The sequence below is a fragment of the Cibotium barometz genome, chromosome 11, assembly GCF_041138505.1.
Source record: "Cibotium barometz isolate CiBa-2024 chromosome 11, ASM4113850v1, whole genome shotgun sequence".
Classification (NCBI taxonomy): domain Eukaryota; kingdom Viridiplantae; phylum Streptophyta; class Polypodiopsida; order Cyatheales; family Cibotiaceae; genus Cibotium; species Cibotium barometz.
Window position 1 is genome coordinate 43,853,304 of NC_141056.1, and position 25,148 is coordinate 43,878,451.

Genomic DNA, 25,148 nt, shown 5'->3' on the forward strand with positions numbered 1-25,148 from the left:
TTACAAATTGATCAAATGGATATTGATGTTGATCGTTTGGCAAGGATGGATCTTATTGAAGATGAGATCGAACCCTAATCAATCCGTCACACTGTACGTTCTAAATTGATGACATTTCTATCATCTCATATGCATGACTTATTTTTGAATATATTTCATTGTTGTAAATGCATGTAGTGGGATTGTGTAATGATGTATATTGTAATGTACTATGAGATGGTTTAAAGAAAATAGTTTTTAATTTTGTAAAGGAATTCAGTTTTTCTTCAGTTTTTCTCTGCCATGCGTGTATTAATCCGTGTATAGTGGCGTGTATTAATCCGTGTATAATAGCGTGTATTAATCCGTGAATATTACCGTGCATAGATGCGTGTATATAAATGCGTTTATACACGCGTTGATAAATGCAAACATACACGCGAACTTAAATGCTAAAATACACGTGCCCGATTCTATTCAAATACAGGCGCGACCATACACGCGTTCGTAATTTATTGCGTGTATGAAACGCGTGTATGGCAGCATTGTCTTGTAGTGGAAGCACTATCCATTATATAAGAATTTGCTGAAGGTTTTGGGTCCAGATGCAACATTCATAAATCCAAGATCATAAGTCTGACTGAAGACAATGACTTTGATTTGTACACTTGGGAATTCCTTTTGGAGTGGAGGTGAAAAACAAACAGCTAAGTGATTGGGCCCTAGAGAGATTCATCTAGAAGTTGAAGAGAGGGTGACCATTTGTAATGTTGTTTTAAATGCCTACATCATGTTCCTGTGCCTAGTGCTTAACTTTGGTAAAAGTCAAGAAAATTATGGGGCCTGTAAGGGACTTTCTATGGAGTAATAGGAGTATTAGCATGAGAGTGGTAGCTTGGCTTTCCTGGGACAAACTGTGTATGCCAAAGAGTGAAAGAGGCATTGGTATCCTACATCTACCGTTAGGTGAAATATGGACTCTCATGTTTTCCCCTAAAGGATTTTCACACCTCCTCTCTCTAGAAAAATGGGCTCATGGTGAATTTTTGTCAAATCAAATCAAACGTTGGCAGAGATTGCACATTTGGAATCCATTCATCGAGACCTTTCCAGTGATATATATCATGATGGGAAATTTTTATTATTCAAGAAGTCCCCAAATTGGTGAAAACATGGCATGTTACATGCCATGTCATCACAATGTCTACAGTTTTGTGTCTTTTATTGAGAAGCCCCTGGAAACGAGACTAGTTGTGAAGATCTAGTCAAGTGGAGAGGTCCTGGAGAAGCAATCTCCCAAGGGCTAGTTCTGAAGCCATGATGATTGTCTGTATGCAGCTAGGATATCACATTTCATGTCATGGGACCCTTTTGTACTTCTTGAAGAAAATAATTTAAAAGAACTCACAAATTAAATCATAACTAAAACAAAGACTTGAATTAATTTGAAAAACCAATAACATAGCATAACACAAGGCAAGAGAAATAAAATAACATCACCATTAAGAGTAAAAGGAGTAAAGGATAGAGAATACCACACAGAAGACAAGATTGGGTGCAATCACCCCCTCAAGTGTGTAGCTCCACTTCCATGACTTGAGTATTTAGAGAATTTTACTCATAAAAATAGCCCAAGGAGCTTAGAATAGATGTGCGTACAAATTGGGCTTGCTTTTCCCCACTTTTGGGTATTGCTTTACATATTATTTACCATATGAAGTCTCCCTAAGGTTTGTACATATAAAAATCTTTGCCCAAATATAATTGCTAATGGGTCTTGTTATATAAAATATCTTTATGCACATTTGCACATATAATAATCTTGTGCACATTTACACATTCCATTAAGCTGAATCTTGCACAAATTAAATTAAGCATATTTTTGTACGATTATTAATTCATAAAAATTATAATAAAATATATATCTATAATAGTGTGTGTGTGTGTGTGTGTGTATATATATATATATCCATCGTCAATCCTAGGTCGATGGCCATGAATGCACGAATATAGAGTGGCACAGGTTTTTAAAATTAAAGGTAAATGTTTAGGAGGACTCCATGTCTCTTACATGCTAGCTGCTTTATAACCTTTAGTGGTTTTACCTCGAAACTAAAATTCAAGCTTTTAATAGCTTTAATAATCTTTCTAAAAAGCTTAGATAAAACCTAGGAAAAACTTATTACTATAAGCTTCAAAAATCTTAATACCAATATAAATATAAATCTAGGGTACACACTTTAAATTTTTATAACACCAAATATTTTCATAGACCCAAAGAGAAAGGAAAAGAAAAGTCTTGTAAAATGACCATCGTAGGGTTAGACAAGTAGTCTAGTGAAGCCTACATTAAACTATCCAATTTATCACTCTCGCAAAAGAAAACATTTATAAACTTATCCTCAAGATCCCTCAACTCACCTCATCTCTAATTTAATTATACTGACTACTCATATGTTTTATTCTTTCTTCATCTTAACAAATTTTCAGTGCCTTCTCACTATGTTTAATAGTAAAGCATAGCATATAAATAGGGGTAGTTTAAAATTATGCTTTTTGTTCAATTGTTATTTTTTTTTTCTTGATTGAATGTTTAAGAGACGCTTACCTAAAAATTTAGATAAAATACATTTACTTACAGGCTTCTTTGTCTTGTAAAGTTCAACTATTTTGGGCTTAAAATCAATATCGGTAAAATGGCTGGACAACCCTCGACCCGACCACTTTTATTGGTCCTCAGAGAGACTTCTGGACCACATATCTATCTTCTAGTATAGAAACTCACCAACCATGAACCTCCCCCATGGCCATTCTGTGAGGGATGGACTTCTATCACTCTATGGGTGGAAGGAATCGTTAGGGACTCAACAACAAAAGTCATGGATTTGGACATCACGGTAGTTACCCATAATACCTTTCTAAATGCCTTACCTAAGGTGTACAATCTATACTTTTTTGACATGGTTTCTAAGCTGTACAATCTATACTTTTTTGACATGGTTTCTAAAATTTATATCCACGTACCCAACTATTTGGAACACCATATTAGATAATTTGGGAAAAATCCCATTCCCATTTGAAAAATGGGATCATGGTGAACCTATCCAAGCTTTTCAAAACCCCATCATGTGACATATCATTGGAAAGATCTTGAAGTGTAAGATCTAAATCTATAATGTCCGACAAATTTGGAGTTAATATGCTCAAGATATGCCAAAACTATGTTAAAAAGGTAATTCCCAAAGTATGAGATTTTTCCCAAATTATCTAATATTGTCTTTTGGCAACATTCTCCATACTAGCTATTACAAACCTCATGAATACTTTTCCCCTACATCTTTTTAGACTGTTTGAGTAGGACTCCTGGCATCCTTAGTCCTAGACAAAGGATGTAATTAAATTTATTTTGTCTTGAAATTGTGTTCCTTCCTTTCGTCTTTTTTTCAATCTAGATTGTTAAAATTGCTATTAGTTTTTCATTGTATTTAAATCATAATAGTGCATAACCTTAAGACTCTCAAAAAAACCAAAATTAATTACACAACATCGCACCAACTACACTCAACAAGTCCTCATGACAATTTGTTTTTTTAACTATAGCATTATGACAATTTGTTTTTTTGACTATAGCATTATGACTTGATCATCATCTCATGATCCTCATACATCTTTGGAGCTCATGTGACTCATGACACAATGCACCCATTTAGCATATATATCTGAATGAAATCATGCTAATTTTCAACAGCTACTACGACCGACAACAAGATGAATGGTCAAAGATCTGGATGCATGATGATGAAGAATGTTTTGTTTTCATAGCCATTGGAAACACCACAATTTTTACTCCAAACATATGCTTTTGTCACCTTCTAAAGCGGATCGACATCATACGTGGATATTCTATAGAAGATGATTCATCTCGATAATAATAGATGAAGAGTTTATTAATCAACTCCATTACCTTAGAACCAAATTAACCCCTGAGAAAATGATAATAGCTGACCATACCTGCATCATTAGAAGAATGTAAATATTGTTCGACTTCTTGTATTCATTTCTCTTGTTATTTTATAACTTTTTTTTGAAGTTGGTATCTCTTTATCTTTTTCACCATAGCAAATTGTTTCTCCATTTTCCATAATTTTAATCTTCATAGAAAAATATGCTTGTAGTATTTGTGTCCTTTTCAATAATGTATCTTGTAGCAGAACTAGTCAACACCTACATTATAACCTAGTAAATAATTCTTCCAATATTTCTATGTAAGTTTTTTCTTTCTGACAGTGATTCAAACACCTTCCAAGTAAGTTTCTCATTTATATCCTTACAATAATGATCACGCTTAAATATTTATGCATAGAATTTCAAACCATATTACTATAAGTTTTATTTCTTATAAATTCATAATTTAATATAACCCTAGTTACATTTGGAAGAATAACTATATTTTGATCCATTTGCATTGCTTTCTCATTTTTCTCAATATAGAACATCATGGCAATCGAATATATGTAAGGTACGATCCTCTTACACCTAACTCAACCTTATGATGGCGAAATTCATATTTATTATTCAAGTTTATTTTAACTTCAAACGAAAATTAAGCTTTCATCATCTAGACTTGTTTAATTAATCAAGATTGTTAGAATTGTTACTAGTCATTCATATTTAATTTTTGCTTAAGCTCTTGAGAAATCAAATTTATCCGCTTTTCATTTATAATTTCACATGCTTTCAAACAACTTTTCAACTCAAGGTTAGTATTTCCTATCCATAATCAATTTATCTGTTATAATGTTAAGCTTCTGTTAAGCTTCTTGTGAATTTTGTTTAAAAACTCGCGTCTCTTTGAGTATCAAAATTATTTTGATAGATAATTTCAATGACACCAATGATGGAGGTATGTATATATTCACTTCCTTTTATACAAATTTTTCATAAGTATTTCTATAATATTTTTCCAACCTAAAAACCTAATTAATAAACCATAGATTCAACATTAAGATTAGTTCAAGTTCATTAAATTAAATTAAATTTCTAGATAGAGAAAATTTGAGTCAAAATTTAAGTCTCAGAAGGAGCTAGCCACTCCGCCTAAAACTTCTATTCTGAAGGAAGTGATGTATGGAATTAATCTGGTGGTATGGGACATTAGATTGGTATACTTACTCTAGACACATTTATGTATTCTATCGTTTACCATCCTATGCGTGTATGTGCAACGTGCCTATGTGGTATGGGACACTTAGACTCGTCTTACATACATTCATTTGATTGGTTCATTGCATATGTGTAGATCTAGTCTTCCACACCAATCATCATGAAGCCATCCTCTCATGCATTTATGCAACTGTATATCGGACATGCCCATATATGGCATGCTTGTGGGCCTCCACTGTTTCTTTCAATTGGTTTGTATATGGAGGGGTGATTCTCGGGTTACTTATGCCTAGCAAACATGTGTGTGGTTGTTATTGAAATACTTGTTGTTGTCTATATCTCAAGATGAACTTCGAAATGCATTTTCGGCCCCCAAAATGTATAGGACAACAGAGTTGCCCTAGCACAGCTTTAGTCCCACGAAGAAAGCTCCTCAATCAGAGATCGTTTGCTGATGCCTCCCATAGAGCTCCCGACAAGGGTGTAGTCGCCAACACAAATAGGGAAGAGTAGTTGAAGCTCTTACCCTCGTACCGCTTCCTATGCTTCTCTTGCTTGCAGCTTAGCCCTTAGCATGAACCAGGCTGCTCTGATACCATGAAAAGATGTAGGGGAGAAGAGAGCTTGAGCTCTTGCAAGCACACACACACTCACAAACCCTAAAAGAGAACACACAAGGTGAGAGGCTGAAAATCTTATTCTTCTTCACACAACACTCAACACACCATATACAAAGATAAGAGTACACACCATATGAAAAGGTACTCAACCAAATACATACTAGGGTTCTCTATAGTGTGAACCTAACTAAATGAGCTGGCGCTATAACTATGCAAGTTTCTAGAATGGCTGTCACACAGCCTGTCATCCCACTGGCCGCATATCACCCATCTCACCAACCATGCCAGTGGTGTAAGTGTGGGCCTATCCCCCAGGCGGGTCATCAGTGTCCACCGCCTCACTAGATGAGCTCGATATCTCAACAACCAACTATCGTATGGTACTTTTATCAATAGCTCAAGAGCATTGGTAAAATAAGCTAGAATGGATTCTCTCTAAATGTACTTCATATGCATGTATTATGAGATTAAGCATTGTATATGAAAAGGTCATGTATGAGCCTTGGGTGCTTGATCTACCATAGTTTAAGTATGCGTGAACACACTTACGCAACATAGTCTCCCATTGTGCAATCAAGTCTTTCTCTTACTAATGTTCTTCTCTAATGCATGCTAGTGAGTGTGTGTGTGGCATGAGGTGAGAGGAGGAACAAGGACCTGTAGTCCAACTGAATAGTGTGACAATGCTTGCCACCTAGGAGACAATGATAGAAATAGCTACCCAATGAGGTGTGGAGCTCTTGAAGTGGTGTGCTTGAGCTCATTGCTACTTAACCTAGGCCATTAGAAATATCCACATGATGATGATTATGGGATTAATTGATGTATTCAATTAATTGTTTAACTAATGTGGACAGTGTCTGAGTATAGCCAATGAAAAGTGAAAGGGTATCGATTGAGGACAGTGTCTGAGTATAGCCAATGAAAAGTGAAAGGGTATCGATTGAGGTGTCTCACTGCATGAGATGTGAGAGGGTATCAATTGAGGTGTCACACTATATGAGAGTACCAATTGAGGTGTCGTATGGCTAGTGGATTGAGTGGTGGTGTGAAGATGATGATCATTTTTGTTTTGTGAATCATGTATTAGACTTTTTATGCATGTTATTTTTTATTTGATAATCAGTGAGATAATCACCAATTTAGGTATCGCAAGAGTTTTCTTGTTGGTATCCCATGTCCATAAGAACCTCTGAGCCATGCCTTTGTGCCTCTGAGCCATGTTAAGACCTCTGAGTTTACCTTTCAAGTTATGACATCAATACCTACAGCATAATCTTATTCTCTCGATAATTTTCTTACACAACCGAGGATAGTTGCTTCCCCAAATGGGAGGACTGTTTACAGGTATAGATTTTATCATATTTTTGATGAATTAATAATCATCCAAAAATATACTTAATTTAATTTGTGCAAGATTCAGCTTAATGGAATGTGCAAATGTGCATAAGATTATTATATGTGCAAATGTGCACAAAATTATTTTATGTAACAAGGCCCATTAGCAATTATATTTGGGTAAAGGTTTTTATATGTACAAACCTTAGGGAGACTTCATATGGTTAATAATATGTAAAGCAATACCCAAAATTGGGGAAAAGAAAGCCCAATTTGCACGCACATCTATTCTAAGCTCCTTGGGCTATTTTTATGAATAAAATTCTCTAAATACTCAAGTCGTGGAAGTAGAGCTACACATTTGAGGGGGAAGATTGCACCCACTCTTTTCTTCTGTGTGGTATTCACTATCCTTTACTCCTTTTACTCTTGATGGTGATGTTATTTTATATCCCTTGCCTTGTGTTATGCTATGTTATCTGGTTTTTTAAATTAATTCACGTCTTTCTTTCAATTATGAAATAATTTGTGAGTTTTTTTAAATTAATTTCTTCAAGAAGTACAAAAGGGTCTCGTGACATTTCATGGAGACAATGTTCTTTTGTTTGGGAAGATGAAAGGTGGGATATCATATGCAGATTACTTAATTGTAAATTGGAGGATGTTATATGGTTGAGGATTTTGGTGGCTTTAAAATCTAATGTATCTAAGAGAAGGGTTGTAAGTGATTGGACCCTAGAGAGATTCATCTAGAACTTGAATAAATGGGAGGGGGTTAGGGTTCCATTTCATGAAAGGGTCACCATTTGTAATGTTGTTTTAAATACCTACATCATGTTCCTATGCCTAGTGCTCAACTTTGGCAAAACTCAAGAAAAGTATGGGGCCTATAATAAGGGACTTTCTATGGAGAAATAGGTGTAGTAGTAGGAGAGTGGTAGCTTTGCTTACGTGGGACAAAGTGAGTATGCCAAAGAGTGAAGGAGGCATTGGTATCCTATATCTACCATTAGGTAAAATTTGGACTCTCATTTTTGTCCCTTAAGGATTTCCACACCTCCTCTCTCTAGAAAAATGGGCTCATGGTGAATTTTTTGCAAATCAAATGAATAGTTAGCGATTATTGCACATTTGAAATCTATTCATCGAGACCTTTCCAAGTATATATATCACGATGGGAAATTTTGATTATTCAAGAAGTTCCCAAATTGGTGAAGACGTGGCATGTAACATGCCACGTCATCACACTGTCTAGACTTTTGTGGCTTTTATTATGAACCCCCTAGGAACTAGACCAATTTGGAAGATCTAGTCAAGTGGAGAGGTCCTGGAGAAGCAATCTCCTAAGGGCTGCAGTTCTAAAGCCATGATGATTGCCTGTATGTAGCTAGGATATCACATTTCATGGGGACAATGTTCTTTTGTTTGGGAAGATGAAAGGTGGGAAGGTCCTGGAGAAGCAATCTCCTAAGGGCTGCAGTTCTATAGCCATGATGATTGCCTGTATGTAGCTAGGATATCACATTTCATGGGGACAATGTTCTTTTGTTTGGAAAGGTGGGACCTCATGTGCAGATTACCTAATTGTAAATTGGAGGATCTTTATATGGTTGATGATTCCGCTGGCTTTAAAATCTAATGTATCTATTGGCATTTGTCCCAGGTGTAGGTCATCACTTGTGTTTTGGGAATGCCTAGCAATTAGGGGTACTTGGTCCAAAATGTGTAAATGGATAGAGAAGAGCTTGGGTATGCAAACATGTTGGGGGGACTGGATCTTGGGTAAATGGTCAATTTTAGTAATGAATATATTGGTTTGGTTTTTAATATCATCAGAGCTTGCATCTTGATGGAAATCTGGTCTAGCAGGAATGCAATTGTATTTAGGAAGGCAGTATGTACAGGCTTGCAAGAGTCAGACTTGATGCATAAGTGTGTTACATGTGCTGGTTGGTATGTAATGTGAATAAAATAAGATGTTTTGAGCTGGATATGGTGATTAAGAACCTGCAAACAAATATGATTTGAATTTTGCCTCAGAGTTTGGTGAGCTTCAAACATACTAGGAATAAACCCCTAACTTTGGTCTGTATGGTGCTGCAGGTGAGATTTTGGGAAGGGAAGAAAAGGCCTCCCAAGTTTGGACCAAAAACTCTAAGGTGGTACCGTAAAGAAAAACAAGTTGATCGTACATTTGTCGCCCTCGTAGAAAACCAAGTGCGAACAAGACCCACTATTAAAGTTTGGTCCAAGAAAGGGGGGATGCTGGAAAAACAGTCCCCTGGAGGATGCACTACAGAAGCTATGATGGAGGCCAGAATACTTTTGGAGCATCAAGAAGAGAGATGGGAATTTTTGTGTAAAATTCTGAATGAAGTTGAGAAGGAGTAGTAAATATGGACACTGTAGCCCTGATTTGGTTGTATTTGCAGTTTTTGAACAGTTTCAGTTAATATATATAACTATTATTGATCTGAAAAAAGGAAAAAAACTAAGAGAAGGATTGTAAGAGAACTTTTTGTAATGGGCTGTCTTTATTAATATTAATATATATAATTACTTGTTCCCAAGAAAAAGAAAGAAAGAAACTAGTATTTAATAAAATTATTTACAAACAACTAGGTCAAATTAAGGAGACGTCTTGGCATTGGCCTGTCTTCTAGTCAAGAATCCACACATCAATGTTTGTTGTCCTTTTTTCAACAACAAAAAAGTTTCAACCGCAATCAAAATAAGCTAGGAGCGTATTTTTTCAATGTCGCCGGCCACCTCGCCTTCTCCGATGGGCGCCGCATGCTTCACTGCTCCCTGCTGGTTTAACACAATCAGCAATCTATATAAATGCATTAGATCTCCTCTGAATTTCGCAAGCCTTCTCTGCTTGAGCGTCGATTAGCACTTAATTACGTCGTTAATTACCATGACCACCATCTTCTCCAGCCAACGTCTAGCTGTGCCGGAGAGTGCACAGAAGGTGACGGATCACGAGAAACGCCATCTTGTGCAGAAATTATCCCAGATGGCCGTGCCGGGAGGTGCCCCAGGAGTTCTTGGTCCCCCATGAGGAGCGGCCTCATCCGACCCAAAGAAACACGGGCCTCCTTCCCTTCGTGGATATGGCAGGCCTTCATGGAGACTCGGAAGCGGACACCCTGAAAGAGATCGCTAAAGCCTGCGAGGAGTGGGGCTTCTTCCAAGTAGGTTAATTACATTAACGTGCCTGCGCTAGCTAGCTTTTAAGATTAGATAATAATGAAGAGGAGATAAAAGCGTATAGCTGATGTGGTCTGTACTGTTTGCTGCTGTGCTGCAGGTGGTTAACCATGGCATACCCGCGAGCGTTATTGAAGGGACCAGACAGGCAGCCAGGCAGTTCTTTGAGCTCCCCATGGACGACAAGGAAGGTTACTCTGTGAAGGATCAGAGCACTGAAGGCTTGCTCGGATATGGCCACACTAACTTCTTCCAAGGAGCCGCAAATGACTGGATGGACTCCCTCTTTGGCTACCTGGCTCCCCCCTCATTGAAGAAACTCGACATGTGGCCTTCCCAACCCGAAGGATTAAGGTCCAACCCCTTTCTCTCTCTCTCTCTCTCTCTCTCTCTCTCTCACTCACTCACTCACTCTCTCTCACACACACACACACACAGTCTCTCTCTCAGAGACAGTACACACATACACCCCCCCCCCTTACACACGGACACACACACACTTTTTTTTCCATTATATCACATGGCCCAACACCTCTTTGTGATGTGACCACTCTAGGGGCATGGTGGGTTCCTACGGCACCGAGCTACAGAACCTTTTCAAAAGTTTGCTCGCCGCATTGTCCAAAAGCCTTGGTATGAAGGATGACCATCTAGAGAAGGCTTTTCAACATTACAACTTGTTCTTCCGAGCAAACTACTACCCTCCTTGCCCTCAACGTGACCTTGTTCTTGGGACACATGGACACAAGGACCATGGATGCATGACGGTTCTACTACAAGACAAAGATATGGATGGACTTCAAGTGTGCAAGGATGGCCAATGGTTCTCAGTGGATCCCATACCGAACGCATTAGTCATCAATATTGGTGATCAATTACAGGTAAAGTCCTCCAGCCCTAAGTTAACCAGTTTGTAAGAGCCACATCATTAACACACTTAAAACCACCAAACTTGTGCCATATTGTTGTCTTTAAAAAAAAGGTTTATAAATATTTAGTGATACCCAAAGATCATGTCTAATAGATGTAGCTAGTAGGGGGTCCTCATCCTACAAGGTTAATTCCTTGCTACACTCTAATAGATGTAGCTTAGTAGGGGGTCCTCATCCTACAAGGTGAATTCCTTGCTACACTTTAGTGAACAACTTTTGCCATGCTTCTCTTTTTGAATTCCTTTTACTACTAGGCTACACACTAGTGAACACCTTGTGCCATGCTTCTCTTTTGTAAAACTGTAAATTTAGGATATCATCTTGATATATATATTGACTCTTTTTTATTTTCTGATTATAGATGCTAACCAATGGCAAGTACAAAAGCGCATTACACCGTGGTGTGGTGAGCAACAATCAAACTATAATGACCCTTGTTGCACACTTGGATCCTCCAAAGAAGGTTGTAACAACACACTAATTGGCACATTATAGTCAAATATCATATTTAGCTAGAGATTGAGACACTTTAATTTGAAGCATAATTGTCCTTAGACATATATCGCATGGATCACCCCTAAAGAAGGTGGTAGCAACCCTTAGACGTATAATCAAATATCATATATAGATAGAGACTTGAGACGCTTTAATATGTTCTTGGACATATATATCACACTTCATTCTTAATGATATTGATATTTTATGTGCATGTCACTAATAGCATGAATAGCTTTTCTACTTAAGGAGAAAAGCTTGTAAAAGAGAATTAATGGTAAGAGCTTTAATAGTGGCCATAATTTGATTAACTATGTCATAAACGTATGATCTTGTATGAATGGATTTGATGGATTAAGGATATGTACATGCTTTCATCTTGCACTCTTTATTACGAATATATACAAATAGGGACTCTTGTACCTCACGAGATTGAATAACTTTTCCTCTCTTCGTTGAAACCAAAATCGATTTTGATTTGTGCCCCCTCAAACCAAAAAATCAATTTAGGATACAATATGCATGGGATATTGTGCCTACTACTACTAGCACGATCATGACAATTTTTTCACAAAAAACATGAAGCATAGATAACATGTTTCAACTTTCAATAACTATATATTTTTTTTACAAGACATTGTCAATTGTTCTAGTTTGTTTTTTTCATTCTCTAAATCTACTTTGTTTCACCTATATGTAGATGTGAGAAATACATAAATAATTGTTTGGTCTCCACCATAGTGACATACACCATTTAGGATCATCTAATGCTTATGACATTACTTCCTTCTTCTAGAGTCGATTTTTGTAGAAGGAATGCTCGAATAGATTTTGTAGAAGGAACACTCTAGTGGTTTTACTTAAACAGTATAAATGAAAATATAAAAATTAATATTTGAATATCTATTAAGCTAGTTTTACTGATCTAATATTAAGAGTCAACATTTTCATGATGGTTCTTTGTTCCTTTTAATAGGTGCACATGTAAAGCCCACCTATTCCTCACTAAATTAGACCCCTTACATCTAGTCTACCATTTCTATTATGATAATGTTAGTATGATCCTTGAAGGGAAAGCCCCTATCTTTATGCTTTTCAAGATGATAATTTAAGTTTAGGCATCTTTTGAAAGTGAGTGAATACAATAGTAGCACCCCCCTTCTCTCTCTCTCTCTCTTAATATCACAATAATTTCATATTGGGTGGATTTATATATTAGAAATTAGCACTAGTCTTGTAGAAAAAAACCACTTTTGTGGCTTTAAGAAATTTTTGTTTAAGAAAATATTTTCTTTTTGTTTCAAAGAAATTTATATTAGGAAAATAATATCAACACAAGATATTCATTGAGAGATCATAATAAGTGCCAAAAACATTTTAAACATATTCTTCCATAGTCATGATTTCGGTAAATAAATTAGATACTTTTTCAACACCTACAACTGTACGATTAAAAACTATTCTACATGTGCATAGGATATTGGCATGTCCAATATATCACTTAATAAACAAACACTTTTTCATATAGGTATCCTTGAAGTAAGGCTATTGCAATATTTTTATGTTATTTTTAGCAATTTTAAAATAAGAAAGTACTAGATATATAATTTTCTTTTTCCAAAAACTTCCACCATAGGTAGAGGCATTCTAACCAATTATTCTTAAATAGTGTCATGAAATTTTACGTTGGTTGACATTTTCATTTCTTCAAAATTGCAAGACTTGTCTTTTATGTTGATAAGCACGTGAGCTCTCTCTCTCTCTCTCTCTATCATAAAAACTTTATATTGTGTGAATTTATGTAAAAAACATTAACCCCCTTTTGTTAGAAAGAAAGCCACCTTGTGGCTTTAAGAAACGCTTGAAAAAAAAAATATTTTTTAGTATATTTATTTTGAAGAAATTTTTAATATAGAAGATATTCATTGAGAGAGAATATCTAGTGCCTAAAAAGTTTTGAAAACATAGTCTTTTTTTATGGTCATGATTTAGGCACCTTTTGTTAAAAAAATCTACCTTGTTATTTTTACATTAAAAAAGCCTTTTTATTCTTAGGTGGTCCTAAACTACTTTTTATTGGTTTTGAACTATTTTAAAGTGGTCCTCAAATACTATTTAGTGGTCTTGAACTTGTAATGAGTGGTCTAACAATATTGTTAAGTGGTCAAAAGTACTATCAAGTGATGCAAAAGTACTATTAAGTGGTACATGAGTACTTTAAGCTTTAAAAACATCATGTGCATTAATAGAGACCTTGTTATAGGACCACTTAGAAGTACTCTAGGATCACTTTCAATTACTTATAAGTTTTTTTATATTAAAAACACTTTAGGACCACCTGAAAGTGCTTTAGAGCTCTTAAAAGTACTTCATGGACTTTGCGAATGACTTTATAAACTTGTATAAGTACTTATACATGGTCCTAAAGTAATTTACATAGGCCCTAAAATACTTTTAGTAGCTGTAAAGAACTTTTAGGTGGTTCTATAGAGCTTTCAATGGCACAAAAGAATGTATTTTAAAGTGATACTGAAAGGCTTCCAAGCACAAAAGAACTTGTTAGTACCACTTGGAAAGTTTCAATAACACAAAATAACTTGTATTTTAAATAGATATTGATTACTTTAAGTTTCAATGGCACAAAAGAAAATAGATATTGATTACTTCAAGTTTCAATGGCACAAAAGAACTTGTAAGTATTTTAAATAGATATTGAGTACTTCCAAGTGGTACTAACAAGTTCTTTTGTGCTTGGAAGCCTTTCAATATCACTTTAAAATACTTGCACCAAGTGCTTTTGTGCCATTGAAAATTATGTAGGACCACCTAAAAGTGCTTTACATCTATTAAAGATATTTTAGGGCCAGTGTAAAGTAATTTAGGACCATGATGTATAATTACTTTAGGACCATTTGGAAGTGTTTCACTATCACTTTAAAATACTTACAAGTTATTTTGTAATATTGAAAGTTCTATAGGACCACCTAAAAGTGCTTCAAATTTGTTAAAAATGTTTTAGGGCCACTGTATAAAGTACTTTAAGTCTACTTCATACTAGTCTGAGAGTGTCTTAAGGTGCTCTAGGAGTGTTTTAAATTTGACTTTGATAAAAGTAGGGTACAAAACTAAGGCTCGTCGTAAATGTATAGGATGCTTTACAATAGCACATCTCCCTATCGACTTGCTATACACACATCTCTTTTGTTGGGGGAGACTCGTGTCTCTAATCTCCAAAATTCAAAAAAAAAAATCTTTAACTTTATGTGTCATGATGCTACTTTGAGGTTTCTATCTTTGGCATGTTTGCAGGGGAAAGACTTCATCCTCTTCTATTTATAGGCAAGGATTAGGCACCAAGGATTCTCTTGTGAATAACTAGAACCTTTGGTGCCTTTGGTAAGCTGATAGATTTTCTATTGCCACCATGTCCATTGAAATCATAAACATTAAGTTCTATCATTAGAGATGACCTCTTCAAGAAAAGCTCATCTTTTGATCAGGGCACTTTGACTATTGTCAAAGTGTTACGAATGTTGGCCAGCACAACTCTTTCGCAACCCATTTCTTCAAGTTGAGCTTTCTTGCAATTGGGATGGAGGAGGAATTCTTCAAATATTTTCTTGTGGGGTAGCTTTGTCGAGGCCCTTCATCTTCTCGTACCAAGAGTTAGCTACAACTCTACAAATCTTCTTTCTTTCCTTCTCGTCATCAAGATGGACCTATTCACTTTAGCCCTTTACTTCTCCTTGGCTTTTTATCAAATCTCCCTTTGCTTTGCAACCCAATAATGTTTTATTTTCTCAATGCCTTCCTGACCAAGAATAAACCTACCTCCATTTTCTCGCACCTCTACATTGTGTAAAAATTCATCTTGTCCCATTGCATGCCCATCAATATTCATCCTGAAATGAGGTGAAAATATTGTATTAGAATATTCTAGCCCTAACCAACCATACTCTACAAGTTTCTTTGACCTTAAAAGATTATTCAGAAAATAGGTATTCAGGCTCAATGGGTGTGGTGGTGTGTTTTAGAGAGAGATAGGGAGAGAGAGAGAGAGAGAGAGAGAGAGAGAGAGAGAGAGATTGAATGTAGTACATCTCCTTGCAGCCATCTAGCTATCTTAGGAGGAAAGACCATAGGGAGAGAAGTGGAGGGAGATACACTTTGTGTGTGTGTGTGTGTGTGTGTGTGTGTGTGTGTGTGTAGCATAAAGATAGAAAGAGCTCATGAATGTAGCACAACTCTTGTGAGCCACAGGGACATAGATGAAGAAGCTGAGCACAAGAGAAATAAGAGTCTGTCATGCTAGAATAATTCGTCTCGTGAGATCGTGAAGATTTGGGAAGAGAAAGCTAGAAATAGATAGATTTTATGTGTAGCATGTTCTCTTGTCATCTCCCTAGATATGTTAAGACAAGCGTATGAGGAGAAAGAAAGAGAGAGCTCTATTGTATTAAGATAATCATATGAGAAGAGAGAGAGAGAGAGAGAGCATGACACATGCATGATCATGCTCCAAAATTTCCTAACACACACGAGCATGCTCCCATGAGTGCGTGAACTTTCCATGATAGCATGAATTCTAAATATTCTTTTCATGGTAACTATTCAGTCTTAAATTTTGAGTATTTATTTTTACAATTCTTAATATTCTTTCTTACTAGTTTGTTATTACCTTTAACCTCTCCTTGTTAGCACTTAACAAAGGAATGTCAATGACACCACTTTTTGAACCACCTAACTCTTGCTTTGACCCTATATGGCTTGAAGCATGCACCTAGAGTATGGTCAAATAAGATATGATAGCATCTTGTTACTATGGATTTTAGATATCTATAGATTTTTCACTTCACTCACAAGGGCATTATGCTAGTAGTCATATATGTTAATAACTTGATTGTCACAAGGGACATTGATGTTTACATTTATGAGGTGAATATGCTCCTCAAGAAGAAGTTTGAGTAAAATATTCAGGTGAGCCATGATTCTTCCATACTTTCTAGGTGGTATAGAGGTGATTAGATCATGTGATGCGATTTGACTTTTACAAAGACAGTATGCCTTAGACATATGTTATCAAAGGTTTAAATAATAGGTTGTAATATAATCTTAGTGCCATTAGAGCAAAGAGCATAAAATTTTGCTACATATATAGGTAATCTTTTGGAGGACCCTACATTGTGCATGCACATTGTAAGGAGTTTGATTTACATGACTATCAATAGGCCAGATTTGAGCTATGCTATTAGATTAGTGAGTCAGCATATGTAGGCCTCGAAGAAGCTCTACTTATGTGTGACTAAGAGGATAAGGTACACAAAGTCCATAGTACAAGGTGTGAGAGAGAGTTAGCAAGGTGTGAGAGAGATGGGAAAGAGGTGAAAGAGTGTTGGAAATATTAGAGAGAGAGAGAGAGAGAGAGAGAGAGAGAGAGAGGCAAGAGCCTCTTGGGGTGTTTTGTTTTTTTTGAGAGAAAGAGGCATGAGACTTTTGGGTTTTTTGAGTTTCAAACAAAAACAACTCACAAAACATATCCTGTTTCTTAATTCTTTGTCATCAGTGTAAATGTTGATGCTAATTTTTTTACAATGTCAGTATACTTGTTGGTATTAAGGGTTGGTATTATTGTCAACAACTATGGATGCCCTTATGTCAATGGTTAAAATGACGCCGTAAGTTATGAAATAAATGGATAAAAATTAACAAATTTGACTCATAGCTCATGCTCCTACTTAAAAGAGACCCACATTTTCATATCCCCATAACATTTCTCTTCATCTCTCTGAGAAATGCCCTTGATCTCTCTTGATCCCCCCTAACATTTTCTTAATATCTCCTCCTTTTGTCAATGGAGCATGTAAACAATTTTATGTCTTCAAGGAAGAACCTGCCTCTCATAGTGAGATCATTTTAATAGAATGTATATTGATGTATGGACTAAATGTGAGTTCAACATGTGTCGGATGAGGCCATACAATTGTTTTTTAAAATGGATGTGAGCCACAAGGTATGTAATATTATTCACATATAGAGGATAACAATGATAACATTGAGAAGAATTGGTGGTTGATGATATGGAGCCACACATGCAAGAGGATATGGGGACACATGTATAAGAATATTTTGTGGGTGAGCTAATTGAAGCAATGTTTAAAGTAATAGACAGGATTGTAAAGGCACAATGTCCAAAGAATTACATCTTCAAACTCTTGGATCAGTTTCTTAGAATTATTCAAGTAATCTCTATTTCCTCTTTCTCTTTCCTAATCTCATCCTCTTCAAAAATAAACTAGCTAACAACACATCATGCATCATAATTATGTAAGGTTGTTGAGATGTATGATATTAAACTCCATGCTTAAGTCACGAGATGATGGAAAGAATATTCTAAGTTCCAATAGCATGGATTACATGTGTATACATGTAGGATCCAATGATTATTTCCTCTTCCATGTGGGGATGCTGGTGAATGCTCACTCACTTACATGTCCAAAATGTGTGTAAAATCTGGTGCTCATAGTGATATGACAAGATTTCCAAGGTGGAACCATTATTCTAAGGCATTTTCTAATCATTCTAAGAATCCAACACATGTTCAAGTGCAAGTCGCTAATGACTTAGTATGCTAAAAAACTCGATCCATTGATGGCATCTTATACAAACCTTGTTGCATATGGAGACACATTAAGGATACATGGCCTAAGTTTAAAGAAGAGCCTCATATGCCTAGATTTGGCAATGGATGGTGTTAACTGTTATGTGGACTGCACACTACAAGATCGCACACCGCAAGTACGGACTGCAAGTGTAATGCCACATGCGTACCTTAAATGAATAGTCATTACGAGATCTCAAGGGGTGTAAATGGGAGGTTGTGTGCCTGTCTGAATCCCATGACCATGTAGCTATTTTAAAGGCTGTATACATGTGTATTCAAGGGCCAATGAGTCAATCAATCATCCTTTCATGCAAAAATTTAGCAGTCTTCTGTGTTAATGAAGCATTAATCATGTCGCACTGTGTATGATCAGTTATGTATTCATTTATCAGTATAGGTTACCTTTTCAATTAATAATATATGCTAAGAGGGTAATCATTCTCGTATTACTGTACTAGTGCTTAAGAACATAATACACTTGGCAACCATGATGTTCTCCTGATGATGTGGTTGCATGCGCATGCGTTCTCAGGGACCTCCTGATTTGGTGGTTCCTACTATGGGCGGCCGTGGCGTCGTCATTCGAAGGATGATTGGTGATAAAGCGGCGAATGATTCTCCTTCTTTTTCTTCACAGTTTTTAGGGTGGGATGCAACTCCCAGAGTCAATCACTAGGAGCGCAGCCGTTCCTTCCCCCCTCCCCATGTTCCGTGGGTAGAGAGGCGGTTGCTAATTTCACCGATCTCACCTACTACGGTAGTTTGGCAATTGTTCTTGGGACCGACACAGCCAGCCTCAAAGAGCTCTTTCCATAGATATGTCACATGATATGGTTTTGCCCACTCAATTTTAAATTCAATTTTGGCGGAAAACTTTGAAATTCAAACTTCTAGCCATTTGAAGAATAAGAAGGTATCTAGCCATTTGAAGAATAAGAAGGTATCTAAAGTCAAAGAAACTTAACATTTTAACAAAAAGTCATTAAAATCATAATATGGCAGCTTAAAGGACCCCTATAGACCTCAACCTTCCCCTAATGGTACATTTACAAATATGGAGCATATGGAGGATGATCATGGCCATGGAGGTGATGATGACCGTGATACGAGAGAGGAGGATGATCATGTGATAGGAGATACAGATATTGAGGCCATTACCCCTGAGGACGAGCCTACCATTGGTGATGCTGATTTCGATGAGCACATGAGTAGCACAAGTAGTAGTGGGTTGAATGTATTTGTCGATCTAAACACTTGTTTGGATTTTGAAGTAGATAGTCTGGCAAGGGTTGATCTCATTGAGGATGAGATTGAACCGTAGCCCATCATTGATATTGGCTAAACTATTTTACATATTGTCTCATTCTCCTCACCTCACTTATTTTTTGTATATGTGGGTTTGCAAAAAAGCATTGATGTTTTTGTTAAAATTATGTGCTTTGGTAATCATGGGCAATTTTTGGAAAGCAGTGATGTACATTTACCAGCCTACACCAAAAGCTCACTTTTTGTACTCTCTGTTTTGCGTCTAAATACGTGTCTAATTCTCAGTGTAGATGCACTAATAACGCCCTAATACATGCGTCAATAGATGCCCTAATACACGTGTAAATAGACGCGATGTTAGACGCAATGTTAGATTCTTAGTGTAGACATCCTAATAGACGCATCAATACATGCGCAAATACACGCGCTATTAGACGTGGCTGTAGATGCACCCATAATTTCTCTATTCAAGCAATGCCTATAGACGCGCCTATTATTTTGCGCATCTATCAAGCGCGTCTATAGTTGCTTTGCGTTGTTGTGCATGGAGATAGATAGGCCAGGTCTTTGAAGACCTGGCATGATGACCTGCCTTGTCTGCGCAGACCTGGCAAAAGTAAAAACTCCTTGGGTGTGAACCCTCATCTTTCTAGACCTTTGACAGTTCTGTGAACTCCAACACCCACAGATAGCCCAAGTATTAATAGCATGAAGACCTGCCTTATCTGTGTAGACCTTGTGCTAGTAGTGGTGGTGATGCTTGGGTATTGGCAAGGTGAGGGTCGGAGTGGCACAATGGTGTTGATGCTCGATGTTGCAAGGTGGTGTTGGGAATGGTGGTGGGCTGCTGGTTTGGTGCCATGCTGGTGTGCCACGAGACCTTGCACAAATGTTTGAACTTTGGCACCCACAGACACGGCAAGTGTTAATAGCATGAAGTCTTGCCTTGTCTATGCAAACCTTGTGGAGAAAAAGCTCCTGGCTAGGCAGTGGCAGTTTGGGCTGGAGAAGCGCGACGGTGGTGATGCTGCTCGATGTTGGGCAAGGTGGTGTTGGGCATGGTTTGGTGCCATGCTAGTGTGCCACAAGACTGCTGCAATAGGGCATTCAAAGCAGTTGTAGTAGAATTTCATATGGTGGATCACTTCAAGGGTTTCTGTTAGTAGGCGTTGTGTTTAGTTTGTTGCTGTAGTTGAGACCTAATGGCTCCTAGAGGTTAAAAGCTTTCAGTTTACAATGTCTAATTGCATGTAATATGTAGTTATTTTGACATAGGACGAATTGTTTTGCCGAGTATGTACTTCTTACATTATGATATTAGCTTTAGAAATTGTATGGTTGTGCCTGTGCTTTCCCTCTTAAGGACGGCTTTGCATTTGCAGAAGAAGAGATGATGGGTCTTAACTTTGAATCTTATTAATTTCATTGAGTGAGTTTTAACCTTATTAACTCTGATGGGCCTTAACTTTAAATCTTTTTATTTTTTAGCAGATGTCTACATCTAGCCGAGGTGATCGATACCCCCTCAGGTCCCAATGAAACTCAAAGGTCGCTAAAGCTGCAAATCCACATGGTAAGCAATTAGAGGTCTCCTCAGCTCACACCTCTACCCTACCTCACCCTGTCCTTGAAGTGCAAGAAGAACATACGCAAAGGTCTCAAGGAGTAAGACAAAGTGTTATTCATGAATTACCTCCACAAAGTTTGGGATCATTGGGTGAAGCATCAGGTAGTCACCAACTCATTGAACATCAAGATAATGCTTCTAGTCAACCACAAACAAGAAAAATGGATGCAGGGGTGGCAAGATTCAGGAGGCACATTCAAATGGACATACTGTAGAAATGTATGGAGTCTATAACTGTTTGGGTTGAAATTGAACCACCTTATGTCCCTTTATGTCGTCTTATACCTAATCCTTCAATGAGAACAAATTGGAGCCAATATTACACTTCTGGCTTCCAATTTTGACTCCTAGGATTATGATCCAACAAGGGGAGACTTTCTTGTGTAATTGAGTAGGATAGAGAAACCAAAAATGCTACTATCAGATGATGATGTTGCCAGTTGGGGAAGTTGGGGGGGCCAGTTTGGCAGAGTGTAAATCAAGTGTTTGAGGTTGATCTTATAAGAAAGCGTGAGTGGACACATCTAAGTGGAAACAAGTTCCTTGTATATGGGATGGAAACCATAGGTTGAAAGCATGGGGAAACCAAATTAGGAGAGGTAAGATTTTAGTTTCTTTTACTTATCATAATATCGTAAATTAGTAAAGAATTGTGCTCACAGTTTGTTTTTCCTTTTTATAGTGTGGAGGGAAAACAAAAAAAAAGAGGCATGTACGAGTACGATGCAAGTTTCTCTCCTTTGATGTTCGTCACACGAAGGAGAGGTCCTTCTAACTCTTACAGAAGTAAATAGCCTAATCTTTCCGCATCCATATCGTAGGAATCCCACCTATCTTCGTATCTTTCTGCCCGCTCTGTTTATTATCCGTATCTGCTTCTGTTTGTTCCTCCCCTTCCAACTATGCTGGGTTTTCTATATCGATCTCACATTGGATGGTGCACCACAAAGTTTTTCCCTTTGTTTCATGTACATGCAAAAACATAGTCAATAAATATGTTGATGTTCCTATAGGTTGGTTTGTACTCATGTGCCACATACTCTTCCACACCAATGACATCTTTCTCATGTGTAAGTTTGGTCCATCTAGAATGGATACTCTTATGCACTATTTTAGTGAGGAAGAATTGATGGATCAATCAAATTTTAGCACAAGAGAGATTGGCTAGAACAAAGCATTGGTACAATATGTCAATGTCAACACTCTCTCAATTTGTACTTAGAGTAAGTAACATGTTTGTTCTCTTTATTTTTCCTCTTACTCTTAAATTCATTTACTTTCTTGTTTGCATTATCTCATTGCATTTGGTGCTTTCTTTCAGGAGGAGCTCAACAAAAAATGTGAAAAAGAAATGTCAAAAATTGACTTTACGACTCTATCCTTGGAAGAGTGCAAGGAAACAAGAACCAAGGTAATGAAAAAGGTAAAGGACAAGGTGAGGATTAAAGGATACAAGCAAGCATCCTTAGAAAATCCAAAAAATGGTGAAGGATTTTTCCAAGTTCCATACTGAGTGAATTGGGAAAAGGCAAAGGCAGTCACAGAGGACAAGCTTGGAATGCTTGCAGCGGTAAAAATCTCATGCGAGAAGTGGGTTTTCTTATTCATTTGAATTAAGTGGACTTTAAGGACATTGTTGGGACTCTCTTATGTATGAATAATTCTTTTGTTAACATGTTGTAGGAAAAAGAGATCTTGATTGTCCTCCTCACTAAGGATGAGAGGGAACAACTGGATTGGGGCCTGCCAAGGGACAACATATCTTGGAGGCAGTACATTTCTAAGGAAACATACTAGTCCCAAATGATAGACCTTGCACGTGATCTAGTTATGCAACATGATGTGGATGTTAATGGAAGGGGAGTACAAGTTCTAGGTGATGCAGTTAAGTACTTTAGGTCTTGTCGACAGTTGCATTTCCATGAGGCATTTGTAGAACTTGTAAGTGAGATGAAGAGCTTTGCTGCTTCGGAGAAGTAACCATAGATTCAAATGTCGGTACATTGTCTTGTGTATAGGTAATCTCAAAGTATTGATGCTTTTTTGTCTCCATGTATTTGTAGCATGTTCTTACTTGCCATTATAGTTTTTGGGTGGTCGCCTAAAATGCATGTTGAGGGAAATCTTGATGAGCAGCAGGTCTGGCAAGTGGAGAAGGGTCCACAGACCATGTTTCTAGATGCGTGGTAGGAAGAAGGAGGCCTCACACAATGGGAGGTCATGGTTACACCATGGTGGCTTGAGTATCCTTCTAGAAATGTTTATTAAAGTGAAGAAGGTTGACGTAAAGGTAGCGACTTCATTAAACTTTTGTAACAAATGTAAGAACATCATTTAGTACTGATAGTTATTTTTTATTATTATTTTCATAAGACTTTCAAAGCTATACTCAAAAGCAAAAAGGAAAGCTAGAAGACCAGTCTTCAACAAAGAAGATGAAAAGGAGAAGAGAGATTGAGAGAAGGGCTTGGACAAACCAGCCACAAAAAGGGGCTTGAACCTTGAGAAAGACATTGAGACCTCACCAAGAGATGAACATTTTGAAGACGAGGAGAACTTGGATTATGATCAAGGTGACATGTCCAACACAAAAGTAGTATTCATTTCATTTTATGTAATGTACACTGATGTGTTTTGCTAAGAAGGTCATGGGGGTGATAGTGGGGAAGAAGACAACTCACCCCAAGTTTATCATGTTGCTATAAAAGCAAACATTTTAACAACATCTGAGTTCATTTCTTCTCTTCGACCACATCGGTGAGTGTAGAAAAGAAAGAGGCTAAATAGGTTAAAGAAACTATGATAAACCTATGGGATCTAATTTGATGCCCATGTGTGAGTTGTGTAGGGTGTTAAAGAAGCTCTTTAAAAATGTGGAACACCCCTATGTGTACAAAGGACACAATACTGTATTTTCTAGAAGCTTATTATGGGCTGACTTTCCCACATCTACGAGAGTAGAGAAATTTTGGAGTTCTCATGTGATTCCCACTAAATGGAATGTCTTTACCCCCCTGAGCTTGCCATAGTAGTAACAACAACATTTGTGCCGATTATGTAGTTCCAGGTTGGGGTTGGCTCATTTGTACTTGCTTGCCACAACTAATGCATGATGTGCAAAAGTGAGCAATGGAGAAAGGATTTTTTCTTCTTCACACTATATATGGTGGTGTATGTCGAGAGTGGATACTCACAAAGTTGTCCATAAGAGGAGGTAAGGGAATTGGCTATAGTGAGGTTGTTCATGGTAGAAGTAGACATGATCACACTATGTACTAACCTCCACTTTGAATGGGTGGGTGAATTGGTTGGTGCTCAGTATGTTTATACGTGATGGTTGTCAGCCATCTTGTTACAGGAAATCAAGAGCATAGTTGTGTGAAAGGGTCAAATTGGATTAGGGAGTGTGATTTTGGTGGCGGTCATCCATCAACTCATGAAGGGAAGCATGTACGTGGTGGGGCCGAATGTCAAATAGAACTAAGCAGGTTTGTTACGCAACAAATTTTTTTTATAAAGATGCTTATAATCATACATCAAGCCAATAAAAACCTGATTGATTTTTTTTTTGGGGGGGGGGGGGGGGGGATGTTATCAAAAACCACAATGGCCAATGCGAATGTAGCGGGAAGGCAACAAAAGAAAGACAGAGAGCACGTGTCTCTCTTGTGATCAACACAAGAGATAGTGGTTGCCGTGGAGTGAGTCGGCCGTGTTGCGGGTGAATAGTTCGGATGGTGGACGGTGGTGCGCTAGAAAGGACAGAGTCAGGCTTGCCTGCGCTAGAAAGGACAGAGTCAGGTTGGAGAGATCGGCCACTATGCGTAGAAGAGACCGGGGCCGACCACCAGGCG

The 25,148-nt window shown here is 37.3% G+C and overlaps 1 pseudogene; it reads left to right on the top strand.

Annotated features, from left to right (window-relative positions):
• The first annotated feature begins 10,020 nt into the window (after positions 1 to 10,020).
• LOC147634207 (jasmonate-induced oxygenase 4-like) lies at positions 10,021 to 11,726 on the top strand (annotated as a pseudogene).
• The last annotated feature ends 13,422 nt before the right edge of the window (positions 11,727 to 25,148 follow it).